The sequence below is a fragment of the Lipotes vexillifer genome, unplaced genomic scaffold (assembly GCF_000442215.2).
Source record: "Lipotes vexillifer unplaced genomic scaffold, Lipotes_vexillifer_v1.1 scaffold351, whole genome shotgun sequence".
NCBI classification, from domain to species: Eukaryota; Metazoa; Chordata; class Mammalia; order Artiodactyla; family Lipotidae; genus Lipotes; species Lipotes vexillifer.
Window position 1 is genome coordinate 738,043 of NW_006787659.1, and position 8,610 is coordinate 746,652.

Here is an 8,610-nt window from a genome sequence, read left to right on the forward strand (position 1 = left end):
TGGGATTAGCAGATGCAAACTAGTATATACAGGATGGATAAACAATAAGGTCCTACTGCATAGCACAGGAAACTATATTCAATATCTTGGGATAAACTATAATGGAAAATAATATGAAAAAGAATATATATATGTATAAATGAATCACTTTGCTGTACACCAGAAATTAACACAACATTGCAAATCAACTATACTTCAATAACATTAAAAATTTTAAAAAAAGAGGGCTTCCCTGGTGCTGCAGTTGTTGAGAGTCTGCCTGCCGATGCAGGGGACCTGGGTTCGTGCCCCTGGTCTGGGAGGATCCCACATGCCGCGGAGCAGCTGGGCCCGTGAGCCATGGCCGCTGAGCCTGCATGTCTGGAGCCTGTGCTCCGCAACAGGAGAGGCCACAACAGTGAGAGGCCCGCATACCGCAAAAAAAAAAAAAAAAAAAATAGAATTAGGTTAAGAAAATGTACTGACATTAATTTAGGGTTTTTTAAAATACTGGCATAGAAATAAATAGGAGATAATTTTCCCTCCCTCATCTCTAAAAGCCTTGAGTTCTGAGCCTGGACACCCTATTTTCAGGACACATCACTGTTTTTGTTGCAGAGCTGTCAGGCATTCAGACAACCACCAGCTGCCAAAGCTTTCCTTGGGGGAAGGACAGGGAGATGAGAGAACCTATTCTAGGGAGGATAAGCAGGAACCTGGTCTGATTCTGGATCTAAGATGTACAGAATGTGCCTGCCTCCTGCACAGTCTAGAGCAGGAATCTGTAAACTTTTTCTGGCAAAACAGTATCTATTTTTTGGCTTTGTGGGCTACAAAGTCTCAGCCACAACTATTCATGTCTGTTCTTGTAGTGGGAAGGCAGCCAAAAGCTGCTGTAGACAATAAAATGGAATGAGTGTGGCTGTGTTCCAATAAAACTTTATTTATGGAAACTGCCTTTCTTATCATAGAAATTTTAATTTCTTATCATTTTCATGTGTTATAAAACATTATTCCTGGGCTTCCCTGGTGGCGCAGTGCTTGAGAGTCCGCCTGCCGATGCAGGGGACGCGGGTTCGTGCCCCGTTTCGGGAGGATCCCGCATGCCGCGGAGCGGCTGGGCCCGTGAGCCATGGCCGCTGGGCCTGCGCGTCCGGAGCCTGTGCTCCGCAAATGGGAGAGGCCGCGACAGTGAGAGGCCCGCATAACGCAAGAAAAACAAAAAACAAAAAACAAAAAACAAAAAAAAAAACATTATTCCTGTTTTGATCTTTTTCAACCATTTAAAACTGCAAAACCATTGTCAGCTTGTGGGCCAAACAAAACCAGTAGTGAGAGAACTTCTAGGAGGGGGTAAGTAAGTGCCACTGCCCTTAGCAAAGCTGTAAACTGGGGACCAAAGAAAGGGCCCTGCGCTTGTGCTTGGTGTAGAGCAGGGCACTCGCTTCAGATGGACAATGCAGCCTGGGAAAGGGACCCTGACTTAGGAAATTATGTGTTTGCTGGGCAGTGGGGGAGGTGTCATGCACATACCTATGCAGTGAATCCCAGATTTTTCTAGGATCCACAGTGAAGGAAGACATCACCCCAAGCTGACTTTGAATTATTTTCCTCCATGAAGAAAAGAGGCTTAAAATATACTTAATTTCCTTATTTCTTTTTAGATTTTATTGAAGTATAGTTGATTTACAATGTTGTGTTAATTTCTGCTGTACAGCAAAGTGACTCAGTGTACAGCAAAGTAACTCAGAATATATATATATTCTTTTTCATATTCTTTTCCATTATGGCTTGTCACAGAGTATTGAATATAGTTCCCTGTGCTACTATATTGTTTCTAATTTGAAGTTCATAGCATCCAGTGCTAAAATAGTAATTTCAACTTTCTATATGTCCTCAGAAAAAGGCCTGTGTACCTGTTCCTGAAGGCTAGACCCTGGGGAATATCAGGTCAGGGAGAGACTAGAATCTGAATCCAGAAACAGGAACTCTCAGGTCAAGAAAGTATTTAATAGCAACATAAAGTAACCTCTTTATTTCTTCAGCTGAACTCTCTCATTGCCAGAGGACAGCCAACTTGTACCCTCTGAGAGTGGAAGCATAGCCTAAAGCTGTCTACCACAAGGGCAGACTTCCTTTGAAATCTAGAGCTTTATCTCAGGAATGCATACGAATTTGTATTCTCCTCTATAGCCCAGCTGTGTGTTTGTTTTAATATAAAAATAGCATGTTAAACTTTTTACCATCAAAGAAAACCGTTACTCCTTAAAGATGCATTGTGTTTACCCTGCAGCTTTGAGGGCCCCCAGGCAAGCCACCGCACTCCCCAGGGGCACACACACTGTATCTGAGGAGCAAAAAAGCACATCAGGCTGCAGATTTTCAAGATTCCAATCAGGCACTGGATACTCACTTTTTATTAACAGGGCATGATTGATATGGGTTTAGAGATCCCATCTTCTGTTATAGGACACTGGTTCTCAAAGTGTGGCCCCAGGATCAGCTACAACACCACCTGGGGACTTGTTAGAAATGCAGAGTCTCAGCTGCACCACAGAACCACTGAGCAGCAGGTCTGAGGGTGGAGCCCAGTGACCTGTATTTAATAAGTGCTCCAGGGGACATTCATGCTCCTTCAAGTTTGAGAACTGCTTCTACAGCGGAAAGAGTTGGAAAGAGCCATAAAGACCTTTCAAAACTTCATTACTTCATCACTCAGCCATGAAAAAGAATGAAATCATGCCACTTGCAGCAACATGGATGGACATAGAGACTATCCACTTAAGTGAAATAAGTCAAACAGACAAAGACAAATATCATATGATATCACCTGTATGTGGAATCTTTAAAAAATGATATAAACGAACTTATTTACAAAACAGAAATAGACTCATAGACATAGAAAACAAAGAAAATTATGGTCACCAAAGGGGATAGTGGGGGAGGGGGTTAGATCAATTAGGAGTTTGGGATTAGCAGATACACACTACTATATATAAAATAGATAAACAACAAGGACCTACTGCATAGCACAGGGAACTATATTCAATATCTTGCAATAACCTATAATGGGAAAGAATCTGAAAAAGACTATATATATAATAACTGAATATATACATATAACTGAATATATATGACTGAATCACTCTGCTGTACACCTGAAACTAACACAGTATTGTAAATTAACCATACTTCAATTTAAAAAATGGTAATTAAAAACAAGTTCATTGTGACTAATCTCTCCAAACTCCCTCTGCCTCCTCTTCCCCATCTGGAGAATCAGGGCACCACTTTGCTCTCAGGATTGCCTTGAGAATTAAATCAGATCTACCCAGACATCCAGAAAACATGACACAGCACCTGATGATCACAAGTCCAGCATGAATTTTGTTTTCCTCCTTTCCCAGCTTGAACCAAATATTAAAACAGAGGTATATAAGTACAACTGCAAGTAATGATCTATTTCCATGAGATGATATGAGAGATGTGGCTGAAACATTTCCCCAGGAGACACCTTCACCACATCCATCCCTTCCATCTACATTATTTGCATATTCCTGACGTTCAGCGTATGAAATTTTAAAATCAAGTCATTATCAAATTGAAAACTATTTAGGCTAAAAAGTACTGGTGACAAATCAATTTTCCAGCAGCCTATGTTTTGTTTTGATTTTACGAGTTCCTTTGGGAGCATTCATTTATAAATTATCCAATTTAAAGGAGGAAAAATTCTCTGAAATACCAGCTTCAAAGCATAGCATATTGTAAAGGGCACCATTTCCTTATACATCCCAAATTGAGAAAAATCTTTAAAGTTGCCTTCTGGTTTCCCACAAAATCACAGATTATACCCACTCGTCTTTATTCTCACTCTTCTTTCCTCATTTATTCAGCCAAACTGTTCAAAAAAACTTTGAATAGCTATCAAAATTCAGATATACAGAGAAAACAAATATGCAAACAAACCAAAAAAAATCCCTTTAAAATATGCATAGGGGAGTTACATAAGTGTGTTTCTCCAGTTTTGTCCTTTTTAATAATATTAGAATACTTTTGTCCAGAATGCAGTGATCTACATGACATACATGTAAGTGTACATACACACGTGTTCCTACATGCCTGCCCTCTCTCACAAACACATACACACAAATTCTACTTTCTACATAACAGATAGAATAAACCTTAAGAACACAGGCTCCCAAATGTTGAATTTTCAATTACTTGTGAAAGAATTAAATGGAAGTTTATGGATAAAAACTTGGCTCTGAAAATACCAGAATAACCCAGATAATTTTGGGGTTATGATTCAGGGGGTTATTTGGGGTGGGGACCTATTTTAGCTTACTTAAGAGAATACCCTGTTTTTAAATTTTTTCAAAAATTTTTTAGTACCACTGCAGCCTCAAGTAGAAACCATTTATAAACCATTGGTTAACTGGTTAATTGTGAGTCCTTCCTTTAGAACAGTTTCCCAAAGGGCTTCCATGAGGCAACATCTTGCTGACCTGCTTTGGATGACTGTACACTCCTCTACAGAACTTGGACGCTGCATTTTCTTACGTCATTTTGTCACTCACTGACATAATTTTCTCTATGTCTCAATCTGTATGAGTTTATGGTATTTCAGAAGCAAAGTAGATTTCTCTAATTATTTGACTGAGATTGAAAAAGAGTAAACTTTCTAAACCTGGCATTTGGGATCTAATGGTGGTGAATATCCTTCTGGATTATTCTCGCACAGCACTGCACACTATCAAAGAATAAATCATAGACTATCAGATAAAGAAGATGTGGCACATATATACAATGGAATATTACTCAGCTATAAAAAGAAACGAAATTGAGCTATTTGTAATGAGGTGGATAGACCTATAGTCTGTCATACAGAGTGAAGTAACTCAGAAAGAGAAAGACAAATACCGTATGCTAACACATATATGGAATTTAAGAAACAAAAAAAATGTCATGAAGAACCTAGGGGTAAGACAGGAATAAAGACACAAACCTACTGGAGAACGGACTTGAGGATATGGGGAGGGGGAAGGGTAAGCTGTGACAAAACGAGAGAGAGGCATGGACATATATACACTAACAAACGTAAGGTGGATAGCTAGTGGGAAGCAGCCACATAGCACAGGGAGATCAGCTCGGAGCTTTGTGACCGGCCTGGAGGGGTGGGATAGGGAGGGTGGGAGGGAGGGAGACGCAAGAGGGAAGAGATATGGGAACATATGTATATGTATAACTGATTCACTCTGTTATAAAGCAGGAACTAACACACCATTGTTAAGCAATTATACCCCAATAAAGATGTTAAAAATAAAAAAAAAAAAAAGAAGAAGGAGGAGGAGTGGGTGGAAAGAGGAAGGGAAAGTTTCTGTTGAGTTTATTTCCTTGGCAAAAGAACACACAGCAGAGAAGACATCATAGAATGGCTGAGGAGGAGGGAGCCCAAGGAATCTGGGTTTCTTAAGCACGAAAAGGTGGTGTGGTTCAGGTGGTTAGACTAACTGAGGATGGCAAACTACAACTCCAGGTTAGACAGAATGAGTTCATAAGTCTGAATGTGGTTGGTTAAAATAAGTCCTCTGTTCCTTCTAGAAAAAAGAGAAGACTCTGAAGACAGTTGCATCCAATGAGGGAAATATTCTGGAGTCACTCAGTTATAGGTCCTTTAACATCTTTGGTTATGATGAAACACAGCATTCACACATACACATTTGTACAACACTGACATTGAAATAATGTTGTTGAAATTTGGAGATAATATAGCATGCCAGTTAAGAGCTGGCATGAAATCAGACCACCTGGGTAACAGCCTCAGCTCTGACACTTATTGGCTGTTTGATGTTGGGAAGGATGGTGTAATCCCTCTCAGTTTTAGTTTCCTCATCTATGCAACGGGGGCAATAAAAGTACTCTTAGATATGATACAGTTATGAGGATTATATTGAAACATTTGTCCATATGTATTACTTAGTGAATGAAAGACATTAGAAATAGCTTCCCTGCTGTTGATGGATATACCTTGTCATTTTTCTATCTCTCCCAAGAGAAATTAAGATTCTAGGTTGGCAAGTGATACAAATATTCACCTAACACTGATTCATTCATTCAACGATTTGTGTTTGTGGAGTGCCTACCAGATAACTGGTCTGGCAGAACTCACAGTCTAATGGGAAACACAGATACACACGTAATTAAGAGGTCATGTTGGGGGGAGAATAAATAGGGCATAATGAGAAACAGGAATGGTTTATTTCACAAAGGAATTGTGACTGTCGAGGTAGATAATTCTTTAGGAATCTGAGATAAGGTACGCTCAGCTATAAATAAGAGACACTTAGGTAAAATGTTCTGGGAATATACTCTCAGAGTTAGAATGCCTGTCCAATTAGCAAATATTTTTGAGAACTTTCTTTTTGCTAGGAATTGCAGATACATGCGTTTCTGCTCTAACATTAAATACATTTTACTGAAAATTTTTGCATCCTGTATTATGGGAAAAAATAGGATTGGAGGCAGTTCAATAAAAACTTAAGAAACTTTGGAATAGAACTTTAACACGCACACACTAATAATCTTAATAAAAATTATTAGCACAAGTAAATCTTTAGCATCACTTGAACTTACCCTCTTTCGCAAGCCCTATACCTTGGAGTTTGCTCCCCTCCCACACGTCCTCCTCAGAGGTGTAGGGCCTGAAGATATTTGATTTTAATAGAAGCCAGTTTCATCAAAATTAAAACCATAAGGTGGGCTCGCGGCAGTGCTGGGCATGGTGGGAGCCGGAGCTGGAACAGAGGTAGGGTCGAGGCCAGGCTCTGTACCCACCACCCACGCATCCCCCCGTGTATCCCCGCGCCTCCCCAAGCATCCCAGTGCAACCTCGTGCTTCCTCGCATATCCTCGCACATCCGCCACCCTCAGCCGGCAGGATGCACAGCGAGTTGGGGACCCTGGGCTCCGGGGACCAAGACCTCACCGTCAAGCTCTTTTCATGGTGCTGGGCGCAGGGGTGACAGAGCTCAGTCACCAGCTGCTCTGCATGGAGCTGCCCATCAGACGGGTCGTGAGCCAATACCCACACCGTTGAGACCAATGTGCTGGGGAGGAAGGTCCTCTACCCTCCGAACTTCTTCACCTATGCCAAGGACATTGTGCAAGTGGATGGGAAGATAGGCTGTTCTGAGGCCTGAGCTGCTGGCTGAGGTCCACTGCCCTCTCCACCCTGACCCCGGGCAACATAAAGAAGATTTTCTCTCTGGATGATATCGAGCAGGTTTCCAGCAAGGAGGACACGAAGACTTCTCTGAAGCCTATGGTGAAGGAGACCTCCTACCTGATGATGATGCAGGGAATGTCCTGCATATTGGGTCACCCCTTACGTGTCATCTCAATAGCTGCACGGTCCATTTTGTGGTACTGGAGACCAAGCACACTGGAGAGTTGAGCTCCATTGGGAAGATTTTCAAAGATGAGGGGCTGCTGGGACTCTTTGTCAGCTTAATCCCTCACATCCGGGAAGATGCGGCTTTCTTGCAGGGCTGTAACCTGCTGGCCACTTCCTCAGTGCCTACCTGGTGGAGGACAGCTTCAGCCAGGCCCTGGCCATCCATTCCGAGCTACCCCACAGGGGTGGCAGTGGCATGCCGACCTACCCCTTCCTGCTGGTGGGCGATCTCATGGCTGCAGGCCGGGCTCCCCACTCACTCCCCAGAGTTCAAATCCGGATCCACTGCTGGAAGGACCTGAGTGGGCAGGGCGAGCCTTTCCGTGGCTCCAGCCTGCCTTTCCACCACCAGGTGTCATCATGCTTTGCCCTGGAGTACCCCGAACCACCTCAAAAAACACTGTCTCTTAAACAATAAAGACCAAAGAACAAAGTATAGCACAGGGAACTATACTCAATATCTTGAATTAACCTTTAATGGAAAAGAATCTGAAAAAGAATACATTAATATATATAACGGAATCACTTTGCTGTACACTTGAAACTAACACAACATTGTAGATTAACTCTACTTCAATTTTTAAAAAAAGAAACACACACACACACAAACCCACACTATCTCAGCCTGGCCACCGTGGGTGAGGCCTGATCATCTCCAGCACCTGTTACATGACCAACCCAGCAACACCTAGATGTGTTCCAGCCCAGCTGGGCTCTGGGTTCCATATTTGCCATGTGTCTGCACAGAAGCAGGGGATGGGTGGAAGTGAGCCTACACCCAGTGGCTTGGTCACCGTTAGACCTGAGGAAGCGGGGTGGCAATGAGGAATTGGGGCAGAATCCCCTTCCATTGCAGATTTGCCGAGTTTGCCTTGTGCTGGGGCCAGAGAATGGCTTGTGGAGGCCCAGGTCAGAAGGGCAAAGACTCAGGGGGTCAGGTACCACCCCCCATTCACACCCCTCGAGTTGGCCCCAGCTCTCATCCTTCAGCTCAGCTGGGAGCATCGCTCTCCTACTTTGTAAATAGGGTGTGATCCCCTTTCAGGAGGCCACCATCGCGTCCGGGCATGTGCTAGGAAGTCCTGGCTAGGTTCTGCTTTCATTTTTCTCAGCACTAATTTTCTGATAAGAAGAAGGCAGCACCTTCTGAATGGGACATCGTGTGACTGCTCAGAACG

At 42.6% G+C, this 8,610-nt stretch overlaps 1 pseudogene; it reads left to right on the forward strand.

Annotated features, from left to right (window-relative positions):
• The first annotated feature begins 6,917 nt into the window (after positions 1-6,917).
• On the forward strand, positions 6,918-7,850 carry LOC103069009 (mitochondrial carrier homolog 1 pseudogene; annotated as a pseudogene).
• The last annotated feature ends 760 nt before the right edge of the window (positions 7,851-8,610 follow it).